Source organism: Amborella trichopoda, chromosome 9, assembly GCF_054954075.1.
Source record: "Amborella trichopoda isolate Santa Cruz 75 chromosome 9, AtrichopodaSantaCruz75HAP2 v2.0, whole genome shotgun sequence".
NCBI classification, from domain to species: Eukaryota; Viridiplantae; Streptophyta; class Magnoliopsida; order Amborellales; family Amborellaceae; genus Amborella; species Amborella trichopoda.
The window spans coordinates 56,246,662-56,253,955 of NC_142344.1; the positions used below are offsets into that span (position 1 = coordinate 56,246,662).

At 31.9% G+C, this 7,294-nt stretch overlaps 1 long non-coding RNA gene across 1 annotated transcript; it reads left to right on the top strand.

Moving 5' to 3' along the window:
• Window positions 1-423: 423 nt before the first annotated feature.
• On the top strand, window positions 424-6,943 carry LOC148780674 (uncharacterized). The gene is made up of 2 exons (XR_016041600.1): window positions 424-619; window positions 6,692-6,943. It is a non-coding gene; the product is annotated as an uncharacterized LOC148780674 (long non-coding RNA).
• Window positions 6,944-7,294: the final 351 nt, after the last annotated feature.

Below are 7,294 nucleotides of genomic sequence, written 5' to 3' on the forward strand. Positions count from 1 at the left end.
AACAAAAGAAGAACTTAAAAGGCAATTACTCCAAATGTTTGAGGAAGAAGCAGAAAAAACAACTATAGCCTCTGCCAATGATGAAGGGAAAGAAGATAATGATGAATTTTCCCATATGCCTGAATGAAGATCCGAGACCCAATACGGAGGAAAATCCGATAAGATTCCATTCCTTTCTTCTACAGTACCCTGCCGACACTACAGTACCCGACAACCGACACTGTTAATACCACTTACTTTTGTCCTATAGTATAAAGAAGATGCCCAGGACCTACTATTACCGAAAAAGAAAGATGTCCCCCATTACCTTCCATCGAAGCCCACAAGGAGATGCCACCTGTAAAAGAAGATGTGACCTATATAAAATAACCTATAGCTACTTGGAATCCGGAGGATATAAAAGGAGGACGAAGGCGGAGCAGAAGGGCATCCTCGGAGCATCATCGCAGATCTTTTTGGAGAATTATCTCTTTAGTCTCTCTTCTATCTCTCTACTCTCTATTCTCTTCTGAGACTATCTCTCTGCTCTCTATTATCTTCTGAGATTATCTCTTTTATTCCATTCTGCTCGAATCACAAGACTCTCGACAGGCTGTATATTTCTTTGTTCTTCTCTGCGGTAACTCTTTATTCTCTATTTTATATTTGCAAGCTCTGTGATGTGTGACTGTAATCTCAGTTTATTATCCTGATGAATGGAAGCTCTTTGCTAGCTTCTGCATATGTTCCTAGTAAGTTTTAAGAATTCTGTATTTTGTCTGTAATTAAGAATTCTGCATTTTGTCTGTAATAAATATTTTATGTTCAGTGTCTTTGTCTCTCTGTAAAAAGAGTGTAATACTGTTTTTGTTCAGTGTCTTTGTCTCTCTGTAAAAAGAGTGTAATACTGTTAATATAAATAAATGCAGTGTAAATTTATATTTAGCATTAAGATATTTGCAACCACTTATACAAGTTGGATACTGTTAGATATTGCTCCATTTTCCTTATTGATAATTATACTTGTCTTTATATACTTTGGATTTATTAGAGCTTTTGTTTAATATATGACTAGTTTGATTTAAGAATTGTTCAAAGAAAATATTAGAAATCCTAGTTTTAATTGATCTTAGATATCCTAGTTCGAATTGGTATCAGAGCCATGATGAAAAAGTTTTAAGGTTTAGTAACTTAATAAATTTTCTCTATTTAAAAGTTAGTCCGAGAGTTGAGACTGTTGTCGCCCAGTCTAAAGTCCCGTTAAAGCCAATAGGAGCCGCTGAGGGAGAGTGACATAAGAGGTTGACGAAAGGTACTCATCCGTAACTTTAAATGGAAAAATTTATTAGGAACCTATCCAATAAAACTTTAACTCAGGCTAATACTTTAAGAATAAAAAATAAGGAAGAAATAGTTATTGAAAATATCGAAAATCAAATACAAAATTGGAACATACCGAAAATCCCTATAACTGATATTTATAAAAAAAGAACTTTCGAACTCAAAACAGGTTATGTGATTAAGACAGTAGAACAAAGTCTATCTGTCAATAGTGAGCAAGAAAATTTCCAATTATTATCTGATAAAATAATACAATCACACAAAAACAAGAATTATAATTATTTACATATTGGACGAATACAAGTTGCAGTTAAGCCACTTACAAGATTAGGACTAAATACATCTATATTACTATGTCTACGTGATAGCAGGCATAATAAATTTACAGATTCACTTTTAGGAATTGTAGAATCTAGCCAATGTAGCAGTCCAGTTTATTTCAATTGTTTTCTTGATTTTTCAGTGTCTTTAAGTGATCCAAACGTTCTTAAGGTTTTAACTCTCAACTTAAAAACACAAGGATTTGATATGAAGTCATGACTACCTTAAGCCCTAATGCCTTACAAATTGATAAAAAAGGTCAAACCATATTCTTTCAAACAAATATGGAAAAGTCCAATACTATAACTCCAAAGTCTGTAGATTGGTCTCAGATAACATTACCAGAAACATGGTCCATATATAATGAAAATCAAAAGAATCAAACAACAATAAATAAAACTCCTAAACAAATAATTGGACATCCAGATGATGGATTTGAATTACAATTTAGTTCTAGTCATAGGACCAGATTAAATATTGTAGATGATAATACACTAAGACCATCTAGAAAAATACCTGTTCCTGCAAGACATTCTATAACAGGAGTTATATCAAAACATGAGCCTAGAATACAAGGACTATCCAAAACAAGGGATGACATTCAAAGGCCCGTATACAAAATGATAGATGATTCTAGCCTTTCAAATACTGAGTCAAAGTCTCCAGACTTAGACTTCCATGTCCTGACCCTATAGAAAAGAGAGAAAATAGACCTAGACCTTATGAGAAATGATTATCTTTCAGAACAAAATGAAAACATAAAAAACTGGTATTTAAAAAATTTTCCACAAGAATTAATTAATGCTTGTCATAAAAGATATAATAAGTTTCTGAAAAGAAATAAACAAAATATAGGATTTTTTGAATGGCTTAAAGCAACCCTCAAAGAAAAAGGTTATGGTATACCAGATTTAGATTTAGAATTAAATACTCTTAATAATGAATACCAAACTTTTTATACACCAGAAGGAGAAAAAATTCAAAGTATCCATCCCCCTAAAAGAACTCTCCAAATAAAAGGAACCCAAAAGGGAAAAAATAGAAACCAAAGCTTCACCATATAAAATTATCCCAAGTGAACATACCCAAAAAGTAGAAGTTATTCTACACATAGTAGAACAAAATAATTATACGAATATGTATCTCCAATCCTTGGGAAAACAGGCCACTCGAATAGAAAATATTATAAGCCAACCACAGAAAAAATTAGAGGAGAAAAAGAAAGGAATAATGTTTAAACCTCCTCCAACCATAAATAAAGAAAGATTTAACCTCAAGGAGGATAATAAAGATTTTATGGAAGAGTTAGTTAAAAAGCTATTTCAATTAAATATAAAAGACTCAAAAGGAAAAGGAGTACCGGTTGAATAAGAAGCCATGGTTCTTCAAGAATCAGCAAAATCCAAAATGATGAAATAACAAATATAGAACAAGCCTTTAAGGAGGAAGAGCTTAGTATTAATAGAATAGACTATGGAAAAAAATGGAGGCCTACTTCATTGGCAAGAATGTATTATACTAGGCCTACCCCTGTTGATATACAGTTTGAAGAGGATTTAATATCACATAATGTATCATATTTTGGCAGAAACATAGTAAACTGGAATATATATGGTATGTCGGAACACCAAATTTTGGATACAATGAGGCATATGACAATGTATGCTACTGCATGCAAAGTCTCTGGCAACCATGATCAAGATGTGGCCAAAGCCATCATTTGTGGATTTACAGGATGGCCAAGAGGGTGGTGGTATTTCCATATGAGTGAAATTACCAAAAATCAAATATTAAATGCTACCCGCCAATGGATTGTTAAAAATGAAGTTAATCAAGATGTTCCGCATAGCAAAAGTGATGCAGTTAATACTCTTATTTATACGATAACCCTTCACTTTGTGGGCAGTACAGCCATGTTAGAAGCCAGATCAAAGGATTTACTTTTTAATTTAAGATGTCCTACTCTTTCCCATTATAAATGGTATAAGGATGGTTTCTTCTCAAGACTTCTATTAAGAGGAGATAGCAGTGCAGATCACTGGAAAGAGAAGTTTATAGCTGGCCTTCCTTACTTTTTTGTAGAAAAAATAAAAAATAGATTAAAAAATAAAAATAATAGAATAATACCATACTCCCAATATATATTAGGAGAACTTTCAGCCGAAATGTGTGCAGAAGGATTAGCACTTTGCATAGATCTCAAACTAAAACGGCAATTAGATAAACAAAGAATGACTGGAAAGAAAGAATTAGGAGATTTTTGTGAACAATTTGGATACAACATACTTCTTTCTTCAAATAAAAGAAATAAAAGAAAGTCAATACATAAGAAATATAAATCTTCTAAGAAGAAAGATATAAAAAATAAATTTGAATAGAAATTTATTCCCAAAAAGATATTTAAATCAGGCAAAAAGAAACTACCAGTTTGCTACAAATGTGGAAAAGTTGGACATTACAAAAATAATTGCAAAGTTAAAAGAAAAATAGAAGCTCTAAGTATTGATGGAACAATAAAAAATCAATTATATGAATTACTACAAATAGATCAAACCTCTGATGATAGTTCGTCAGACGAAAATATTAAATTATTAGGAGAATTAGAAGATGAGGATCTAATATGGGGTAGTTCCGATTCTGAAAAAATCTCAAATAATGACGAAGAAATGCCTGATTGTTTTTGTAATACTCTTACAAAATAGAAAAATCTCATTCTTGATTTAATATATAAGATATCTAATCTAGAAGAAAAAAGAGAAGCCATAACCCAGTATATTCAAATATCAAAAACAAAAAATAAACCTATATCATTAGTAAAGCCTTTGGAAGAATATAGCCTCTTTGAAATCCTTAAAAGAATAAACAAAAAAGAAGCTATGCCAAAAGAACCCACTATTGCAGAATTAAAACAAGAAATAAAGGAGGTCAAAACAGAAGTACACCACTTAAAAAATAGAATTCGAATATTAAAAAAGGCAAATGACCTTTCTGAAATAGAGTCTAATGAAGAATTAGAATTTGATAACTTAATACATTCTATTAAAAGTACAGTAAAAGTCTCTAATGATGAACTTGAATCCTCAGGACTAATAAAGGAAGATGATCTAAATATAATAGACAGGGTTATTACCCAAAAATGGTATGCATTGGTCCGAATAATAGTCCAGAATGATTATAGTTTTCAATCCCTTGCTTTAATAGATTCAGGGGCAGATTTAAATTGTATTAATGAGGGATTGGTTCCAACAAAATATTTTGAAAAAACAACTCAAATACTAAACACTGCCGATGGAAGTAAACTCATAATAAAGTATAAATTATCCAATGCTGCTATTTGCAATAATGGTAACTGCTTAGAATTACCTTTTATCTTTTCAAAATTTGATCACTTATCTTTTCAAAATTCGATTTAAAATCAGGATTTTGGCAAATTCAAATTGATGAAAAGAAAGATATAAAACAACTTTCAATATCCCCTTTGGACAATATGAATGGAATGTCATGCCCTTTGGACTGAAAAATGCACATTCGAAATTCCAAAATATAATGAATGATGTGCTTAATCCATACATGAAATTCATGATTGTATATATTGATGATGTTTTGATCTTTTCAGAGGATATTCAACAACATTTTAAGCATATCAAGGCCTTTATAAATGCAGTAAAGAATACAGGTTTGGTAGTCTCCTCTAAAAAAATCAATCTTTGCCAAACAAAAATTAGATTCTTAGGCCATAATATATTCCAAGGTTCCATTATCCCTATAGATAGGGCAATAGAATTTGCAGATAAATTTCTTGATATTATCCTTAATAAAACAAAATTACAAAGATTTTTGGGATGTTTGAATTATATTTCAGACTTTATTGAAAATTTAGCTATCATAGCTAAACCATCATACGAAAGACTGAAAAAGAACCCCCCTAAATGGACGGAGCAACATACTTTTGTTGTCCAATCACTTAAAAGAAAAGCAAAAATATTACCCTGCTTGGTTTTAGCAGACCCAAATACTTTTAAAATAATAGAATGTGATGCCACCGAACTAGGGTTGGGAGGAATATTAAAGCAAAAAATTCATGATAAAAAACAGCTAGTACGATTCACCTCTAAAGCCTGGAATAAAACTCAACAAAATTATTCAACGATAAAAAACAAAATCCTAGCAATTGTTCATTGTGTCACTAAATTCCAAAGTGCCCTACTCAATACTCAATTTTTAATATGTACTGACTGCAAGTCAGCCAAAAAAATTCTTTTCAAAGATGTCAAAAATCTTGTTTCTAAACAAATATTTGCCTGATGGCAAGCTATTCTTTCATCCTTTGATTTTACGATAGATATATGGAAAAAATTCATGTACGCCCATGTACGTACCACTGTAGTAAACGCCCAATGACCCAGATAGAATTTGAGCCGATCTGACGGTCACAGTTGTTTGAGAGTGTTTGAATTTAAATTTTTTTTACGAATTAGAATAATCTAAAATTTGGAATATATGTACATCTCAGTGAGGCGCACCTAATAAAAATATATAAAATAAAAAATAATAATAATTCGTAAAACTATTTTTGACCAAAATACCCCTGAAATGTTTCAGGGGTATTTTGATCAATTTATTTCATGTAAAATATTTTTTTGATATTTTTCGTAGATTCGCTTATTTTTACATGCTCCAAATTTCAGATCATTCTGATTTGTAAACAAAAATAAAAAATAAAACACTACTGGACATCTGTGATAGTCAGATCGGCCTAGATTCGATCTGGGCCGTTTGGCATTTACTGTTACGGTACATGAATCGACGTACCGTAGCATCTTCCTATATATATATATATATATATATATATATATATATATATATATATATATATATATATATATGACATCACCACTATCTTTAAAATAAGTATTCGACTTATGGCCTTATTGAAGATATAGTTCTTGATAGAGCCGAATGGCAGACCAAGATTTTTGTAGCCGACTCCAAATAATTTGGGAAAGACTCTGATGATGATGGTGATAATGATTTTATGCTATTTTTTTAGGGGTGGCAATGGACTCGACCAGACCGATACCCGACGAGTTGACCCAACCTCGGTTCGGTTATGGATCTAAATTTTGGACCCAAAAGGTCGGGTCTGGGTCAAGCAGGACCCGACTTGAACCCGACTTATATGTGGGTATTCATAAATGTTGCCAGTACGTTTATTTCTTAAGAATTTCCAATTATTTTGTAAAACAACAATGAATGTGGGTATTTATAAATGTTGTGCAAATGTTGTAAATGTTACCAATAATATAGGTATATGATGATAAAAAAAAAGGCAAAAAAAAAAGAAGCTCATAGTCATAAAGTGACAATGAACTCAACCAGACTTGGGATCCGATGGATAGGCCCGATCTCAGATCCAAGGATGAGTCCAAAATCACCAGAAATGTCAGGTCCAGTTCGAAACCTGGACTTACCTGGTCCCGAATATTCGGGGCCAAGTTGAGATAGAGAGAGAGAGCGATTTTTCCAAAAAATCTATTCGGGGCCAAGTTGAGATAGAGAGAGCGATTTTTCCAAAAAATCTATTCGGGGCCAAGTTGAGATAGAGAGAGAGAGCGATTTTTCCAAAAAATATAGATTTTGTGTGAGATAGAGA